Here is a 20,147-nt window from a genome sequence, read left to right as displayed (position 1 = left end):
ATTTGGGATCAGCAGAATATTGCAGTTTGAAGTATGCAACCTTGACTAGCCACGTGTGAGTCTCCGCACAGCAAGGAAAGGAGAACTTTTTTAGAGGAGGGGAGAGGAAGTTGGGAGGACTGTGGTAAACAAAGAGTCCATTGGAGGAGTTGAAAGTGTGAAGTATAGTGTGGCTTTTCATTGGCTGAGTTGTGACGCTCTCATTAGCTGACCTCCTGCCCAGCAAGAAGAGAGGGTTTTCCTTTTTACTGTTGGGCTGTAGGGTGTGAGAAATTCCTGTTCTGGATTCCCAACTATTTTCTTGAGTTTTCTGTTTATTAATTAGTGATTTAAATATTTTTCCCCTCTATTATTCTAGTCTTTCACAGTGGACAATAATTGTGCATATATATGTTCTCATATTACCCTCTATGTCTTTTTTTCTCTAATAACTTACATCTAACTATGTCTTCCTAACTGTATCTAATCACAGTCTTAATCTGTATCTTATCTGCTAAATCTTATCAGTTGTTTGAAGAGATAGAGAAGTAGAGTAAAAGATGATTTAGTAAGTGGCAGTCATTTCAAAGATAGAAGGGACAGATTAATTCCTTTCCTAAGTAGTTCATATTAATGAACATTATTGTTCTGTTTGATTTAGACTATCTATAAAACTCATGATATACAATCAACTGAAATTTTCACTTTAAAAGAAATTTTAACTCATCTTTCCAATTGTTGCATTAATTTTTCTTTTTAAAAGACAAATAAAATGAGACCTTATTAAGTTTCAAAGTTTCACTAAGAAACTTAAGAGTCAGTGCAGTAACATGCATTTGCAAACTCACTGTATTGATTTATTTGGTATGGGATCATCTTCCAAGCCCTCTCAAGCCTTTTGACCATGTCTCTAAGAGGATATGCGTGACCTAACGCAAGGCCAGCACTGTATTCTGTGAGTGTGTGATTTATTGTTTTTCAAAAAGATCAAAAAGAGTCATGAGTTCAATGAATGCAGCTGAATTCTCCTGCAGTTGAACAAATCCATTTCCTATTGATTTTCTTCAAAAATATGTGACTATAGAACTGCTTTCCCACTATTCTTAGCAGTAACATCTTGGTCATACACTTCGATTAATAATAACTTGTAGATAGCACTGAGGCCTCGGTGTACCAAAATTAGTATTCCTTGTTACATACTAATTTAAGATACTGAGCTTCAATTATGAAATTTGTTGTTCAGTTTTTACACATTACATTTAGTGGCCCCTAAATTTGTTATGTCTTTTAAGTCTTCTTTCCCACAGATCGTAAATCAATCTCCTTTTTTATTGTATGAAAAAATTAGCACACACAATTGATTTCAGAAGTGGCATTAAAATGCATGCCTACTGCATATCTGATAATATAACAGCATACAAATTAAAGAGATTTTTCTTTCATTCCCTGTGTTGACAGTCCTCCTTTCCGGTCTTTCCCTCTTCCTTCCTGCTTTCCTTGCTTCTCATTTCCCCTCCACCAAATCCAAAATTATTTGGAGTCACTATGTGGACATTTTTCCCCTTTATAATGAGTTCAGCAGGGTCAGTGTCAGCATTTGGACTTATATAGAAAATAACTTCTTCATTATTTATGGTAATAAAGGGAGATGGCGCTGTGGGAGTAGAAGTTCTCTGCACTTTTAGAGCCGGCAGCCAATCTGAAAGGGTTGGAAGGCTTTCTGACCCTTGATGCCGTTCCCAAAGACTTCAATTCTGCCATTAGCAATTTGATCCTCAGGGTTAGGGCACTGCCCCTTATCAAGATGCAAATCCCTCTGAGCCAGAAAATGCCATAAGCTGCTGTGATCCATTAACATCATATGACTAATTCATAGATTGGGATATTTCCAACAAAACTAGGCTGAGAGCAGATTTTGTAAGGAGAACTAGAGTCTGAGAGAGAGTCAGAACTAGATGAGGTCACCAAACATCTAAAGAACAGTAGACCACTGCAAGCAGAGAGAAAGAACAACCAGAGGCTGAAGAGGTTGAAGAGAGGCTCCTCTGACTTCCATTTTACCCATTCTTACTCCTAAGTGTGAATATTTTTTAAATGAATGAAATAAAAACATCCACACAAACATCTTAGAAACTTAGAGCAAGGGACATAGTTTCTTGTGTAATTTCATTTGGGATCACAAGAGGCAAGAGTCATGGAGACTGGGAAGCATCAATAGAAAATAAATTGTAGATGATCAAAGCATGAAAAAGTGGTAGAAAGAGGTTATTTATTTTGCATTTACAGGATTTTAGAATACATACGTAATTCTGATAATGACTATTAAAACTAGACACAAAAACTGGTCAGAAGTCTCATTTCAGTCTAATAGTTTAATATTTGTTTTACCAAACTAGATTTGATATAGCTGCAAATGCGTACTTTTTCTCTTCCTACATTTACTAAGCATTCCTGGTGTCCTTTTGTATACATATTTTATTGTTAATATTCTGGGGAATACAATGAATAAGGAAAACAAAAAAGCTGCTCCCAAGTAGCTATCAAAGTGTTACAAAAAAGAAAATTAAGCAATAAATATAGTACCATGATATGATTTCTTTAGGAAGAGCAGAGGAAGCACAATGTGGTATACAGAGGGTGTTAAATAATACTCAGTACCCCTTTAAGTTATAAATAACCTGTTCAGCCTTTGCTCTAAAGATTGGCAGTTGGGGGGTGAGAAGTACTTGCATGCAGATCACCCAAGGCAAGCCTTCAGTTATCCACTGAGATGAGGGTTGAAATCCTGGGAATTTATCATAGAGGAAAAGAGCGCCCACTCCCACCTTTGCTAGAAATTCTCAAAGATCCGTAAGGATTTTAGGGAAGGAAACAAAAAGTAAAGTGTTTCCCTGAGGCTTTTTCTGAGATCAGAATTCCTCCTTGGTATAGTCGAGTATGATTAGGGTTTGGGAGACGCCCAAGTGTTAGAGGTTAGAACAGGGTCTTCTTAAGCTGAGGTCGCAGAAAGCACCACAGCTAAGGGAAGGTGAAAAGTGGACGACTGTGGGGAAGTTGGACAACTATGGCCTGGAATTTCGGAAGGAGAAACTTAATGGACCACAAATTTGAAGGAGCCGGAGGAAAATACAGAAATCAGGATATGAGGCCAGAATTCTATCAGTTAGTCACACTGGATCCCACAGTAAGTGACAGCGTTTTGTGGCTTGCTTTTTTGAAGTGCATGGGAGAAAAGCCTGAGGTCAAACTTACTGGGCTGGGGCTGAGTGAATATTGCCAGCCAAAGCCAGTCTTCCTTGGACAGATCAGCATCTCTATCCTTGTGATCTCACACTACTTAATAATAAGTGATGAGAATCACTCTTGCTGTCTTCAGTGTGCCTCAAGCATTTATTAAGCAGCAGCTGTGTTCCAGGTTCTATGCTAGTATACATGGAGAGGCGAGTGAACATAGCTGATGCTTCAGAACCTAGAGTCCAGAGGGGTAAAGCCACTATCCTTCAATTAAAAATGTTTTTTGTTTTTTTTTTTTTAAAAGAGAACCTAGAGAGATAAGTTCTTCATAAAGTAAAACCAAGCTTCAAATCAACTTCATCTCTGATTAAAATAAGGTTATCCTGACATGTTAAAACACCCAGCTGTACTCTCAGAGGCAAAAATAAATCTTCTCTGATGAAACATTAAAAAAAAAAAAAAGAATGTAGAGTCCAGAGGGCATGTATAAAACACCCCCAAGCCAGACAGAACTAAGTTGCTTGTATTTTTGTGAGGCTGGCCAAGAGCTGGTTTTAGAAGTCTAGCTTCAACATGTAAATAGTCAAGATGAAGCTTTTCACAGAACTCATATTATTAATCATAAAAATCCTTTGGATCACAGCCTTTTCATAGCTTAATATACTGTAACACTGACCTTGAAGACACATGCCTTTAAAGGACTGATTAGCAGAAAATAGGAAAGCTCTTGACACTCAGGAAACTTTGGGATTTCATATCTGTTCCATTGTACCTGCAGGTCCCATCCTCCTTCCCATCTGTTCCTTTCACTTCTGATGATGGAATCCTACACCATGGGCAGGATTTTCACTTCTCAATATAGAACCCATGTACCTTACCTCATGGTCCAACTGACTTCCTGAGAATAAATCATTGTCTTTGTATTTCATAAGCAGCAACAAACATTGATTTTGTTGTTAGTATGTATGAGCCTGCATTCATTCAACAAACTATATATTTTAATCAACAAGTGCCCTAAAATTTTGGATTTTAACACCCTGAGAGATCAACTTTTAATCAGTTACTGATTACAATTTGAGGAGCCTTGTGTCCAGGCCAAATGCCATGTGACTTATTCTCTGGTGAGTAACTCCTCTTCATTTGAAGTCTTAAAGTTGTTTTAAATGCCTTAAACCAAGTTTCTTCAACAGCAGTGTCAGAACTGTGACATTTTATGCTAATTTTACAGTGAAAAGGATTCTTTAGCAATGTGTTGAAAGGCAATGTGAGTTCATCTGAGTCTTTGATTATGTTTAATAGTTTTGCTGTCAGACAGTGAGTCGTGATCTTTACTTGTACTTTACATTTGTATTTACACCTCCTTGCATTTGATAAAAGCAAGGTAGCAGAGTCTGCCTATTGACAGTGATGGCTCCTTTATTTTAATCAGTGCAGAGAAAAAAAGTAAAACTTGGCACAGTGGGGTGTAAAACCCCTTCCTTCTGCCATTTGCAATGTAGTAGTTTTATGTGTAACCTTGTAGGACAACTTTGTGCAACAAAATGCCAGCATATCTAGTCATTTGATTTACATGAGAAATTTTTACTTTCCTTCTATCAGGTTCAGTGTAGCAAATGAGGTTAAGAAAAAAAAATATCTTCTCTATTTGCAAGCCTTGGTGATATAACCATTTATAAGTATGCCTAAGTAATATTTTATTTAATGGGAGAAAATCAATGTCAATTTTCTCTCCACTCCAGTGAGGCTGAATTTTTCTTGCAGTAGGGTGTGGTCAGAATAAATGAACTGCAAAGAGAACACTAACTGAGAAGTGGAATTGGTATTTCTGAATTCCTATGGACTACAATAATTGTAAATAATTTATCTCAAGTTTGCCTCCATCCTAGTCTGCATTTTTAAATTTCCTCTAGGAGTCTTTGAGCTGATTAGCTTTGGAGGTTTTCTCCCCATGTGTGCCAGTGTCTTTAGTTAGATGTCACAAATTTGAAATAGGTTTTGTCCCTTTTGGTGAAAATAATTTGGAGTTCAACAAAGTAGACATCTTGGTATCTAGGTACTAGTCCTTCAGGTAGGAGTCTATTTAGGATACAAACAAACAGATGAAGTTATGGATGAGTATAAGGTGGAGTTTGGTAAGCTTTTTACATATAGGGTCAGGTAGTAATTATTTATGGCTTTGTGAGCCGTACAGTTTCTGTCATGACTACTCAAGTCTGCCAGTGTAGCACAAAAACAGATATAAACCACATATAACTGAATGAGCAGAGATCATGGTAGTGTTCAAATAAAACTTCATTCAAAACAAGGATTGCCCTAGTGTAAATCAGCTTCCTGGGATCATGTTTTGGCACAGTACTAAAAAATAGCGATCACAGAAACTTTCTTTACACATTCATGTGGGAAAAGTGTTGGGGTTCTTTTAGACACTGATGAGTTATTTAAAATTGTATCTTAATACCAGCAAACCCTTTCTCTAGGCTTGCAGGATGCAAGGTAACAAGTGCTTGAGTAAATGACCAAAAAAGGACCAGGTGAGACCAGGCAGAGGCAGCAGAGAGTCAGATCCACCCAGTATGTTTTCCCAGGTGCTGGTAACGTGGGGTGGGGTGCATTGAAGTGAGAATAGAGGAAGGAGTCTGGTTGTAGGAGAAGTTTGGACCAGGAACTTGCTAGTATGTCTGTTCCAAATCAGAATCCATCCAAACCTTAAGGAAGTAGGAATTACCAAGATATTGGGGCCCTGGGACTTCTCTGGCAGTCCAGTGGTTAAGACTGTGCTTTCAATGCAGGGGGCACGGGTTTGATCCATGGTCGGGGAACTAAGATCCCACATGTTACACCGTATGACCAAATAATAATAATATAATGGGGCCCTAACCTTGTGGACAATTCAGAAACAAGAGTAAATTCTCGTAAGAACACTGGACTGCTTGGTAGGCACCATTCTGGACTATGAGAAGCTATCTGTTTTGGGGGAGCTGATGGAAGCGAGGGCGTGGGAGGAAGCAGAGAGTAGTTAATGAGATGTTCAAAAAATGGAAACTTCTGTTTTCAGAAGTTAACTTAGACACTCAAGTTTTCCCCCGAACAACCTAATTCCTGGAATATCACAAGTTTTAATTAAGGGACCACTGAAACATGTGACGAGTTTCTGACCTACAGGTTGGGTAGATGTCTACAGATAGCACAGCAAAGACTAGGGAAGGAGATAATCAAGACCCAGGAACCAGGCAGCAGCTGACAGAATTAGGGTTGCATGTATTATGCTTCCATAGGACAAAAACTGCGAGGCCAAAAATGAACTCTGTCTTTATAAAGTCTCATTTATACCTCGGCAGAAAAATCAGACACTTATGCCTAACACTGCATTGTTCCATGAGAGTCTTAGCTACTGAAAGTCATATTGTCTAACCCTTTTTTTTCTGACACATAAAGAACTTTTACATTGTAAAAAAGATTTTTAAAGATGCAGTGAGAGTTTAACTTGAAAATGGAAGCATTTTCAAGATAAAGAGTGGAAACAAAGAACAGCATAATAGGTATTATGTTCGGTAGACATTTTAAGATGAGTTATTGCAGGCATTTTTAAAATACAGAGAACAATGTTTTTAACCTTTATGTGTATATTTAAACACTCATAAAACATTTCTACTTTTTGTGACAAAAATTTTGATGTACTTACAAACGGAAGAAGAATGCCTGGTGTTAATTATATAAAGGCAGTGTAAATATATAAAGCACATTGCTTTTATAGCCATGCGTCAACCCATATATACCATTTGGGTAGGTTTATTGTACATTTCCCATAAAGCAATATTCTGTTTGTTCTTTAATAAAGTGTGGGTTTTGCCACTGGTGGAGAATAATAACCACCCTTTAATTTCACAATTAGTGGCTTCTCTCTAAGATAAGATTGGCCTGAAAGGATAAATGCATTCCAGTTCAGAGAAATTAATATCGCCTAGGTGAACAAAGCTCTAAATTGAATACCAAACAGACTTCATCTTAGAGCCCCACAAGAGCTGGAAACAGCGGGCCTGATGGCTCTGTCACGCGGCTCTTCGGCACTCACATTCGGGGAGCTGCTGTGACCAACGGAAGCAGAGGAGCTTAATTTGAGATAAACGGAACTGAGATGCTTCCTGAGGGAGCCAGGAGAGAGGAGGTCATTGAAGGCAAGCAGACTGACTGTCCTCAGCACTCCTGACTCTCAGGGTAAATATTAGGAAATCTACCTAACTGTGGGCCCAAGGCTGATTCTGGAAAAGAACCTTGTGCCAGGCAGCCCATCAGCATCAGTGGAGATCCTATTGCATTATAGACAAGAGCCATTTCATGGAATCCAAATGCAACTAAATACTTGAATTTGAAACAGGAATGTGAGTGGCACTTATTTTATTTTGAAGTTGATTGATATATTGAGTTTCCACGATATGGCCAGCTCTTTATGAAATTTACATTTCCAATAAGAAAAAATAGCACTCATTTTAAATCAGGAGGGAAAAAAAAAAAAACAGGAAAACTACGGTGATAGCAGAGGCCACTCACAGTTGTCCAGAGTTGAGGAATACCCTGAACCTGTCCCTCAGTGTGTTCCAGCCACTGACCTACAGCCCTCTGAGGCTAGGAGAGTCACCACCAGCAGAGGAAACCCGACCACACAAGCTGCTGAGATGTGAAACCTCGGCTCTGGCTGTGAGGTTCCAGGTTTGTAAGCCACTCATTTAACCTCCCATTCTCCATGTAGACAGATGAGTTTGGATGCCAGAAATGGCCTGGTGAAGCTTTTCCCATCTCTAGGAACACCTGTGTCTGTCTGTATTTCAGAACCTCCTCAGAGCCAGCTCTCTTGAGGAGGTTTTGAAATGCACTCTGTCCTCACTGTTTCTGTAATTCTCCCTTTGCCCTTCCCCTGAAAACGTGGAAAAGCTCCTTCCTCACCAAGTGGTTTGCCTCGACGCCAAACAACTCACTTGGTAATTGGTTCGACTGCAATAAATCAGCTGAACAATGATTTTGGAAGAGTTGTAGCTCTATATTGCAGACCTTCTTCATTCAAACTGCTTCCCACAGACCAACTGAGGGCTCTTAGAGAAGATGAACTCTTCTGGTTGCTAATCTGAAAGGGAAACCCAGCAAATCATATTCACTTAGTCTCTCTGTTCAATTTGCCTGTGATAAACTGGGCTCTGCTGGTTTTGTGCCTGCTTTATGCAATAGGGATAATGGAAATAAAATGAATACTTCAGAACAAAGGCAATAAAGCATTATTATGGCTAATGAAGGAATGATTTGTTTTGAATGTCAATTGCTTAGAGGCAAGGATTTTCTAAAAATCAAATAATAAATGGTCACCATATTGGCAATATAAATATTCCCTTATTGATCTTAGATGGAAATCAGATTTCAGAGAGAAGAATGCCCGACATACTTCAAAATAGATTCTAAAGCAAGTATCTGTGATAAATGACCAAGTTCCTAACTTGCTTGCATTACATTTTTAGAAGCACCCTGATATTTTGACTTATAACTTTTCTTTCATTGCTTTGATATCTAAATTCTCTAGGTTAATACCATTGAAATGAAAGTTTCATTAGTTGAAGCAATCAGAACAAGGCTATAATGCAGTAGTTCTCTTAAGCCTGCACTAGACTTACCTGGACAGTTTATTTAAAAGACAGATTCCCAGGACAGGTCTTCCAGAGACTTTGAGTTGGAAGATCAAGTGGGACCTAGAAATCAGCATTCACACTAAACAGCCAATGTGCTTCTCTGCTGGAGGCTCTTGATCTCATTTTGAGAAAAACTGCAATAGAGTACATCCTGCTTTTGAATCAGGCTTCACAGGACACACATTAGAAAGAGGACAGAAAGTTAAGAGGCTTAAAATAGCTGGAATCGAACTGAGATCAAGCCTCTGGTTCAGAGTAGAGTGCCAAAAGGGAGGAAAAAGATAAAAAGGAATTTATACAGACGGGCCATTCACCTCGTTCCCCTTTTCCTGATCTACACCAAGTCTGCATCTTACAAGAGAACCCAGAACTAATCTCCCCCCAGTCTCTAATGCACCCACTGAGTTCAATGCACCCTGCCTCTCTGGAATAAATGTGGGTTTTAGTAAGGAACATTGCAGTTACAAAGACTAGGGCTGCTCAGTACCAAAAAGAAAACAAAATCAATCATAGAAATGTATAGCCTGCCCTACTAATTATTTTAAGACATCTGGAGTAGCATGCTTAGTCTACAGTTCATCCAGATGTTTCAGCTTTGTGTACAGAGCCATGCTCTGCATTCGAGCCGTCTGTTTTGATAAGCATTTCCATGCTTGAACAGTCAGTGTCTGATGAATGTACTGTGGGGTGGAGGGGAGAGACAGCCTGAAGCCATGCACACACAGTCCCCAATTTCAAACAGTTCTGTCCCAAAGATCGGTTTGCAGCTTAGATGTTCGATTTTCAGAGCATGGTTCCCTCTGGAAACCGTGTGTCACACACACAGGGGTTAACTGCCAAGCCAGTCCACAGAAGGCTCTTTAATCCTTAACATATCTAAGATATGGAATAGAAAAAATCAGCCAGTTGAGTTGTGCAAGTTGAATGTCCCCATAAAGCCCTCTGAAGGAGGACGGAAGACAAAGAATTTTTTCCCTTTCCTGGAGTCAAGGATGAGCCTGGGATAGAAAATATACTTCCTCCCTCCCCAGTGCTCAGTCAAAACTCACATTCTTAAACTCAATTTGTCTGAAATAAATGGTATAAAAAGAAATTTGAGAAAATATGATTAAGTAGATAAATGACCAACAGCCCCCTAACTTTCAAAGAGATAATTTGTCTTTTAAAAGAGGCTGTTTATTTTTTAATGAATTTCTGATTGTTGAAATGGCAGGCAGTGTAGCATATTAGCCTGCACGAAAATAAAAGAGAAATACTCAGATCATTGTGGAGAAAGGGAGTTTACAGGAAGGTTGGATTTGCCCAGGCATCCACCCTAAGTCTGTTCCCCAGGATGCTTCCTACATTTATGCCAACATTTCTGTTTCTTCCAAATATTCATATTTTCAAAGGCTATACATGTTTTCAAGTAGCCAATATGGAAGCGGTGAGGCCAGCAGTGTGTGTATTTGTGTGTGTGTGTGTGTGTGTGTGTGTGTGTGTGTGTGTGTGGTGGGCAGGGTGTGGGTAGAGACAAAAGGCACAAGCAATTGAATATATGGATCATTTCTGAGGTGAGTTCTGCCACCACTCAAAAATATATCGGTCTATGCAGACAAAATACCTGTGCTAACTGTATGTAAACATACCAAGTGCTGATGGTGAATCATGTAAATTAACACAGACCAACACTTCTTAGTAATATGCTATGATCCATACTGTTCTATTATGATATTCATCTCTTAATTAATTTTGGCTCAGCAGGCTGAAGCTGAAGACTGTGGCTACTCAGGGGATGGCATTTGAAATATGCATTGCTTTACTTGTGGACTAAACTAGTGAATAGCTAAGCTGGGGCAGCGTAAGAAATTATTTCACATCACTCCTCTCCACTGTTGTGTTTCAACTAGAAAATTTCTGCAGAGATGAAAAAAAAAAATCACTATAAGAGAATTCCAGAAGTGGGAAGAGAAAGCAACCATGTAGATATCCAAGAAAATCTTGGTGCTTGAACAGAAATCAGTCAGAAGGGCTGACCAATTTACTGGCATTTATTCCAGAAACACGACATGTATTGTTTTCACTCCCATTCTCTTTGTAAGCACATGAAATGCTTCATTTGAATGTTGGGAAGCAGAATATTGGGGCAATAAATAGAAGGATTTCTTATGTCCAAAGGAGTGGGTTCAAATCCCATGTCTTCACCACTAACCACCACGTTGTTTGGGTCAAGTTAGTTATTTCCTTAAGTATCTCCCTCCTCATCTGCAATATCAGACTAAATAATAGGCATAGTTCACAACCTCAGAGGAGATGATAAAGAAGAAGCATAGCTTTAAGGGGCCTGCTACTCCATAAACATTCACAGAGAGTCAGCTGTTATTAGGCTGAAGGACATAATTTGCCTTTGTGGCCATTCAGTTCAGTATAATAATGAGCTGTGTGAAATAAAACCCTAGTCTACCCATCCAGTCAAAACCATTATACTACGGCCCAGCTGAGCAACCCCCATCACCCTGGGAGACTAGAGGAGCAAGAGCCACTGTTTCTCAAAGCTGCCCTTCAGCAAACTCAAGTTTTTGTTTAGGTAGCTTGGTCACAGACTAGAAAAGAATGATCAGTTAAGTTTCTGGAAGGATATGGCCTTCTCCATCATAATCTGAAAAAAAGGGTCCCCTTACCCAGGCCTTGTACATGTACAAAGGTCAGTCTGGTTGATTTGATTTGGTTCCCTATTTACTTTCTAACTGTGGGGCAGGTCCAGCACTGGGACATCCAGGGTGCGTTAAAGCCAGCTCATAATTCAGGGTGTGATTTCACCCCCCTCAGAGGAAGGAGAGGAGCAGATGTCTCAGCTCAGGCTTGAAGAAGTCATCCTCGGTCCCCACTTCCTGATGCAGTCCTGTAACTCATCTACTAATTGTCCCTCAGCACCAAACTCACTCAAAATATACTCAGAGTTTTTATTAAACATGACATTAATAAGCACTGCAGGCAATTACTGAAATATATGAATTCAAATGGGAGCAGAATTATAATGGGTTTTCTCTTTTCCATCTTCCCAGATTCCACCCTTTTCCCTTCCTCTTCTTTCCCTCCACTCCCAGCTGTCAAGTAGACCTGTAATGAAGGTGGGTAGTGATATCCCAGGACCCCCTTTTAGAGAGCCCTTGGATGCAGAGTCCAGTCCAGCCAAGCTATCTACTCTTGGATTATAATCACCTATGAACATCTCTGTCTGCCTCATTAGATCATAGCTCCTTAAAGCTTGGGATCATGTGTTTTCATCAGTTTTTTAACCCTTGGCCCCTCCTCCACCCTGCCTCAGCAACTGGCTCTGAGATATTCTGAGATGCTCTCAGTGGTAGAGATGCAAAAGAAGGGAGGAAGCCGAGGAGGTGGGCTCAGCTGCCTTGTAGGCCTGTCGTGGGCGGTGCACCAGCACCTCTGCCGGGCCAGTCAGTGACTCCAGCCCCTTGCTTCTCTGTGTGCCTCACATGTAATCTCTCAGGGAGAGGATTTGATTAGTTACTACACAGGCTCTCAGGCAAGTTATCTCTGGTGCCACAAGCCAGTCTAGAGATGGTCAGGCCTAGATCTCTGACCTAGTCAGCCGAGTGGGAGGAAAATTGTGTTGCCTGAGACAAACATGTCCACCTGGGCCCAGGGCGTCTGTGGGTGGCCACTCTGTACAGAGAGAAGCGGTAGGTGTGGTAGGCTCTCAGCCTTGCAGCATTTTTCCTCCAGGAAAGATGCCCTCCTGAAATGTTTCCTTAATGGCCAACTGATGCTGGAGGCTGGGCTTTTTGCTTTAGGCAGAGAAAGTAAAAGCTTTTTTGAAAAGATGAGCGCAATATAACTGTATATAACTGCTCAATCCCAACGTTGTGTAAGGCACACAGAGAATGAGTGACTCAAATGTTGTCCCCATTTTCAAAGAGCCCACAGACTAGTAGCAAAAGACAGATATGTAAGTCTCTGGGAGCAGGAGAGTATGACCATGGCTAGAGTACGGGCTTTGGATACCGGTTCAGATCACATGTTGTCTGTCTACTAGCTGAGTGACCTTAACTTTCCTGGGTTGCAGTTTCCTCTGTTTCCTCATTTATAATGTACAGCCTTGTACTGTGACTATACAAGGAGGAAAGAATGCCCAGCACACAGCCTGGTGCTTTGTGAAAAACTGGAATATGAGGATAGTATTACTTACCTGCATGAAGTTCTAATATATAAATTTGTACATAAATCACTTCATTTGGAACACAGGGAAATCTTACTGAAGGATAGTCATCTATTTTTCTTGTTTTGTAGTTGTTAAGTCACTGTAGCCCACCGGGCCCCTCTGTCCATGGGATTTCCCAGGCAAGAATACTGGAGTGGGTTCCTGATCCAGGGCTAAACCTGGGTCTCCTGCTTGGCCAGTGAATTCTTTACCACTGAGCTGCCAGGGAAGTCCATGTTTTTCTAATGTCATGCAAATGTTAAAATGGAAGCATCCATAAGGTATCATAGAAAGGAAAAAAGGAGAAAATGGAGGTCAAAGAAGCCCCTACTGAGAGCTGGTTGTTTGGAGCAAGCCAGTAGTTGGCAGGGTCAAGGCTGAATCCCAGGACCAAAGTGCTTCTTTTTTCCACTGTGCTGTCCTGAGCTGCTGGCATTTCTTTCCAACCTGACAGGAAACAAGAGGCAACCACATGGGGAAACACTGAAGCATGCTAACGTGCTCAGGACATCCGCAGCCCCATCTGTAATAAGCTACTCCTTTACCTTACAAAGTGCATATCCTATTATAAAGGGAGAACTCAAAATGTCTATAGATCTGCATTGATTTTGTGTCCATCTAGGGCTATTAGGATGTTATTATAGCTGAGGCACCATTTTGAGGGTTTGTTTACTTAAGTTGAACTGCTCCTGGGAAAGCACAGAATGAAAAATACATGATTGTGCTCTTGGATTTATTTTGCCCAACTTTTTCTCTCATCACTGAGTCTGAACCCAGGGTACTAGTTTGAAAGTCTGATTAACAGCCAAGAAGGTCATTTGAGAAGGACTCGAGAATTCATTTAAGGCTATAGCCATCCTTAGTTTGTCACATGAAAAATTAAACACAAAATTAATAGCCTCAAAGATTTGTTTTTGCTGTGTTCGTCCTAGACTAGAGAGGGGAGACTTACACTTATTTAAGCTTCTAATGAAAGTAAAAGATCCTCTTTCATAATAAATGAAGAGAACTATTTTTGGTCTAGAGGTCACAATTTATAATATTAACATGCCCAGAATTATGATGACAGTGGCAGTTTTGTGAGTCTCTGAGAGGATAAGGACCCCGGGTACAGGAAGGCGAATTGTTGGCGCCAATGCCAGAAGCTGGGTCTCACGGTAGTAATCATCATGCCGGCCTACTGCCTGTAACATGATGAACACAGAGGAAATCAGGACATTGCTGTGCATTAAAGGGCCAGGAAGGACCTGCTAGAAATCAGGCCCATGATGCCACAGTCACCCTTTTTTCTGAGATTAAAATGAACTGCTGGATTTTTTTCAGTTCTTGGCATCTTCCTTTTCAGTCATTTGGAAATTATCTTCTATTGGCAGGTTAATTTTGCCTTATACATGTATTAAGCCTCTTGTAAGTAAGCCAATCTAAAGAATAGCAGGTGACACTTAAGCCTTTGACATCTCCAGTAGTTTCTTAAGCTACCTTATTTCTAGTCTTATGTCTTACCATCTGTAAATTAGGATGCTTAATAAGTCTCATATGATCATTTAATGTTCTACAGAAGGAAAAAAGAGAGAACGATGTCACCATTTGACTTTCATAATACACTGTCTTTAATTTAACTGTGTGAACGCTGTATAAAGAGTTCACTCCACGCACTCAAGAAAGGGTTTGGGATGCAGTGTATTTGAACTGGAGTGCCAAGAGCTTTACAGTTCGATGTTATGTGTGCCGATTTGGCCGAGTTCCCTGAGAACAACCTCTGGTTGCTTGTGCATTCCTCAGCGACATTGTTCCAGGGCTCTAGATAACTTTTCCGGATGAAAACGTAACAGAAAATAATACAGAATAGTGAAACAGTGGTCATCTAGTGGTCGTTTAGCCTGTTTTCAGCACCTTCTCTGTAATTAAAAAAAAAAAAAAAAAGTTCAAGTTAAAAGTTCAGAAGCAGTTTTTTTTCTTCTGCAGCAAAAGATAGATTTTCATATGATGCTGGATTGATACAAAGCACCATTTCCATCAGAACAGCGTTACTATTGTCATTATCAGGTCCTTCTGCCTTGGGGAAACAGCATGTGTTTTTTGTTTTTGTTTTTGTTTTAAAGGACACATTTATCAAAGAAATACAGTTACAGGTTGAACGTGTGTTGCTAGGAAGAATGCATTTCAAGTCAGTGGATTCACTATATCTTCCTTTTCTCTTTGTATGTATTAATTTAAATTTATTCATTCTCATGGTGTTGTTTGGTAATACTATAAATCAGAGTGTTTTTCTCCATTGTCCACTGGATGTTCAAGGGGAAGTAGAAGCAACAGAAAGAAGAGATGCTTGAAAGAGATCTTGTATGGTAACCCAAGGCCGTGAACAAGTGCTTCATAGCTTTGTAACTAGCTAGGGTAAGCGAAACAAACCTCTGTCATTTCACAAGCATCTTTTTGGCTCTTTGTTCAGAGGTTAAAGTCTTTTCCAAACAAGGAAGTTCAACATCTGTAAATAAAGATAAGAAATTGATTCTCTCTACACCCAACATCACAGGTTAAAAAGTCTCTGATTCCTACAAATGCGTTCAACCAAGACATTTATTCTACACAGATTTAAGAATGGGGTCAGATCTCATGGGCTCTCATGTCTGTTGAATACCAAGTTCTAATCAATCTGCCCCTTGTCCATTGTTGACTCACCACCACAATGTCTAGCACACAGCAGGTACACAATACATGTTAGTTAGTGAATCAACTTGGAATTTTGAGGGCGTGGAGAAGCCCAGATGGAGGGGAATTATCAGATTCAACTTTTCCTTTTTACTATTAATAGTCTAAAAAATATACATGTAGTAAAGAAAGGCACAGGTTAGCAGGTAATTAAAAAGCAAACACCTCAGTAATCCCCACTCAGTAGTTTTCACCCCCTTTGTTCTGGATTCAAAATGTTTCATTTTTCCCCCTATAGTTCTTAGCACAATAATGTGTCAACTGATATTTAAGTGAAAATTGTGACTTAAAATATTTTCATATAAATCCATTAAAAGAGTATCAGTGAAATTCACATTACTAGGTCATGAATCGGAGAAGGCAATGGAACCCCACTCCAGTACTCTTGCCTGGAAAATCCCATGGATTCAGGAGCCTGGTGGGCTGCAGTCTATGGGGTCACTAAGAGTCGGACACGACTGAGCGACTTCCCTTTCACTTTTCACTTTCATGCATTGGAGAAGGAAATGGCACCCCACTCCAGTGTTCTTGCCTGGAGAATCCCAGGGACGGGGGGGCCTGGTGGGCTGCCATCTATGGGGTCGCACAGAGTCAGACACAACTGAAGCAACTTAGCAGCAGCATGTCATGAATAGGCGTTTCTAAAAAGAACTACTCCTTCTTCTACTCCATTCCTTTGTAGTTGCAATTATCTTTTGAAAGAAAATGTACATCCTCGTGACAATGCTGAGATTGTAACTTCAAAAATTTTCAAAAAGATGGAAATGGATCTTTTTCCTCTGGGGCAGACCACTTCTCCTGCCTCTCGGGTCAATCAAATGCCCTAGGAATCTTGAGACATTTTTAAAGAAAGAAATGGCTTTGTGACTATAAAGGAAGTCTGAACTGAAAAACTATCTAGTGAAAAGGTAAAATTTAAGACAGCTGCTGCTGCTAAGTCGCTCCAGTCGTGTCCGACTCTGTGCGACCCCAGAGATGGCAGCCCACCAGTCTCCCCCATCCCTGGGATTCTCCAGGCAAGAACACTGGAGTGGGTTGCCATTTCCTTCTCCAATGCATGAAAGTGAAAAATGAAAGGAAAGTTGCTCAGTCGTGTCTGACTCTTAGCGACCCCATGGACTGCAGCACACCAGTCTCCCCCGTTCCTGGGATTCTCCAGGCAAGAACACTGGAGTGGGTTGCCATTTCCTTCTCCAATGCATGAAAGTGAAAAATGAAAGGGAAGTCGCTCAGTCGTGTCCGACTCCTAGCGACCCCATGGACTGCAGCCTACCAGGCTCCTCCATCCATGGGATTTTCCAGGCAAGAGTACTGGAGTGGGGTGCCTATTTCTTGCTTAATGATTTATGTGCTAATTGGGCTGATGAGCCTTCGCGTACAGAGTTTGAGATGTATCCAGGCTCCTTTGTGAAGAATGAACTCCACCAAATTTTACCTGAGAGGCAAGAGAGGAATTTAGGTTGAACATTTTGTGTGAAGGATTTCAGAAGTGGCTCAATTTAGCTAGCTTAAAGTTGAAATAGTGAGAAAACCAATAAGATCCCAAAGGCAAAATTCTTTCTTCTGTAAGAATTCATCTTTTGCCAAGAAATGTTTGCTTTCGAGCCCAAAAAGAACTCTTGGAGTTGTGACTTTAAAACAATTGCTATCATTCTTGCCCACAGGGTGAATAAAAACTCAACAGCCATGTAGTGAAATTAAATCTGTTAATAAAATACATTATTTTCTTCATAGAAACTACTACTATATATTCGGAAAGTCACCTCTAGGTTTCATAATAATTAAGCTGCATTTGTGGTTAAAATAATTAAAAACAACAAATGTTTACCAAGTACCTAGGTTTACAGAATGATACTAGCTGTTACGAAAATGCCATAAGTGGATAAGTCAGCAGACTCTTATCTTGAAATAAAATAAGTGCTGAAAATATTCATGAAAGTAAAGATGGGGGAAACTAATATTTCCTTTCCACTTTTAGTTGCCTTTTTCTATTATTAGTGATAGGAAGGGCAAAAGGAACAACTTGGTTTAATAAGCTTATCAATAAAAGAGTAAATAAACCATTTGGAATGAACATAACAACTGCATGTTTTAAACAAAGTGGACAGCATCTGTTGAGACAAGAGAGAAGATAAATTGTGGTATGCCCCTCCTTCTCAGTAGTCTGTGTCCAACAGAGGCATTTTGAGAACTCTAGTATTTTGAAAACTATTCAGGTGTGAAAATAGAAACATAGTGTATCTATGTTTAAAGAAAGAAAGTCTTTTGATTACTGGATTCCTTATTAGCCCCTAAAGAAAAGTACTAAATAGTTTTAAGAGGAACAAAGGAAAATAGAAGCTGCACCCACATCCTTGAAGACAAAGGATCCTAGTCCTGATGAGTTTTCATGAAGGCCAAAGGTTTGGGATAGAATGCAGCCAAGAGTCATTTACATGGAAGTAGAGGAGATGCTTTTGAAAATGAAATCACTCTAGCTTAAAAGTTACGGAATATAAAACACTCCATTTTTGAGTGTTATGGGAAGAGATACCTTGTATTCATGCATACAGTTACCTCATTTCAATAGCAAGATTTGTTTCAATAGAAAACTTTCCTTTTTGCAGGTGTCAGAGCTCCAAGTAGCACTGTAGTCCACATTAAATATCCAGTGCTCCTTTCCTTCACAAAACTCCTCTGCTCTATTTCGTCACTGAATTCCAAAGAATCATTAGGGTTCCAGCATTAATCCCCATTATCATATTTATAAATTAATCCTAAATAGATTACAGTATTCCAAAGTTGACTTCTCATTTTCCCTCTTAATTCTATAGTATAGTTTGTACTTTTCACTAGAATTATTAACAGTATAAACATTTTCTTTTTTCAGGTGTAAGAGCTCCAAATAGTGCTGTAATCTACATTAAATATGTAGCAGTTGCCTACACAGCTGAGAAGGAAGTGCATACCCAGGTGTAGGCATGCAGATGCATAGTGAAACCCAAAGACATGATTGGGTTAGTCTCAGAAATAACCTTACCCTGTTATTGTTTTATAAAGGTCTAAATTAGGTTGGCATAAATACAAAAAACACTCATTTTTATTTATGCATCTTGAGTATGCTTTTATAAATATGTAAAGTGAACACACTTTGAGAGTTTAATGAGTTTTATAATTTTATTCCTAGATAAACATACTTTTAAGAAAAAAAAAGAAAAATAATTATTCCTCAATTCATTCCAAATTAGCTAAAGGCCCCAAAACATAGTAGAGCAAATAATGAATGCAAATAAGGAAAGACTCCACATATTGCTTTCCTTCAGCCCCAGATTTATTAGAACATGAAGATGTGAAAATAAGTAATGGCTTTCTACACTGAATCTTGATCCACACCAGAAGACCAGCTGCTTGGGTGTCCCCCAGGGAAGCCTGGGTAGTCTGAGCCTTACAAAGACCAGAGAAAGCAAACAAGGATGTAGTCATATGACTGTCTTTGGGTATTTGCCAGCTTGCCAGGTTAAGGAGAAAAATGAGCATTTCAGTTACACTTGGCCTTAATGAGGTGAAAATGAAAGTGTTAGTTACTCAGTCCTGTCCAACTCTTTGCAACCCCGTGGACTGTAGCCCGCCAGGCTCCTCTATCCATGGAATTCTCCAGGCAAGAATACTGGAGTGGGCAGCCATTCCCTTCTCCAGCTAAATGGGGTAAATTTAGAATCTTTTCAAAAGGAGAATTATATGAGAAAGTTTTATTAATCTTTACAGTTCTAATGAGAAAGGCATTTGTTAAGTATATGAAGAAGTTTCTAAACATTGTAATAATTTATTCACTCCGTGGTTCCCAGAAACTAAAATCTTTACCCTGAATGGTAGGATTACGAACCTTTGCTTCTGACTGGTGGTGTTTTGTTTTCCTTAAATGAAATTAGCCATCGTGGTCTGAAAACTGGTGGGTAAAAAGACTTCCGCTCTCAGTGTCTACAACATCGCCTTCTGAGGAAAGCCTGCTAACTTGTAAGACATATCCTCTCTGGGTTAGAGGATGTGGAATGACGGTGCAATTGCAAATTCCACTCACAGGAGAGGCAGTTATTTTGATGACAGGAACACATTTATTCTCAAAGATATCAGGCCATAAATTAAAATGTTAGCTACTCAGACTGACACTTGGAAAAATAAAGGTTATTCCCAGTGTGTATAGTAGATATTTGCCTCCGAAAAGTTCATAAATTCATCTTTTCCTTGGTGGTGTCACCAGCGACTCTCTCAGACCCCTCAAATCTCCCTACCTTGAAAATGCACTTAAAGTTCCCTGGAGTACATGAAAGGCATTTGGAAATTGCAAAGTTTGGTAGCACTTGGTAGTGAGTGTG

At 39.7% G+C, this 20,147-nt stretch overlaps 1 protein-coding gene across 10 annotated transcripts in view; it reads left to right on the top strand.

The window, feature by feature from the left end:
• The window catches only part of B3GALT1 (beta-1,3-galactosyltransferase 1), a 638,472-nt gene that overhangs the window by 517,591 nt on the left and 100,734 nt on the right, over positions 1–20,147 (top strand). Inside the window, exon 1 of one of the 10 annotated variants that reach the window (XM_027558614.1) lies at positions 4,119–4,334. The exons of the other annotated variants lie outside the window; for them this stretch is intronic. The gene's annotated coding sequence lies outside the window, so the exon portion shown is untranslated. Of the gene's footprint in view, positions 1–4,118; positions 4,335–20,147 lie in introns of those variants that run through there. 10 annotated transcript variants of the gene reach the window in all.

Source organism: Bos indicus x Bos taurus, chromosome 2 (genome assembly GCF_003369695.1).
Source record: "Bos indicus x Bos taurus breed Angus x Brahman F1 hybrid chromosome 2, Bos_hybrid_MaternalHap_v2.0, whole genome shotgun sequence".
NCBI lineage: Eukaryota > Metazoa > Chordata > Mammalia > Artiodactyla > Bovidae > Bos > Bos indicus x Bos taurus.
Note: the sequence above shows the minus strand (reverse complement) of the source record. Positions and strands in the feature narration are given on the sequence as shown.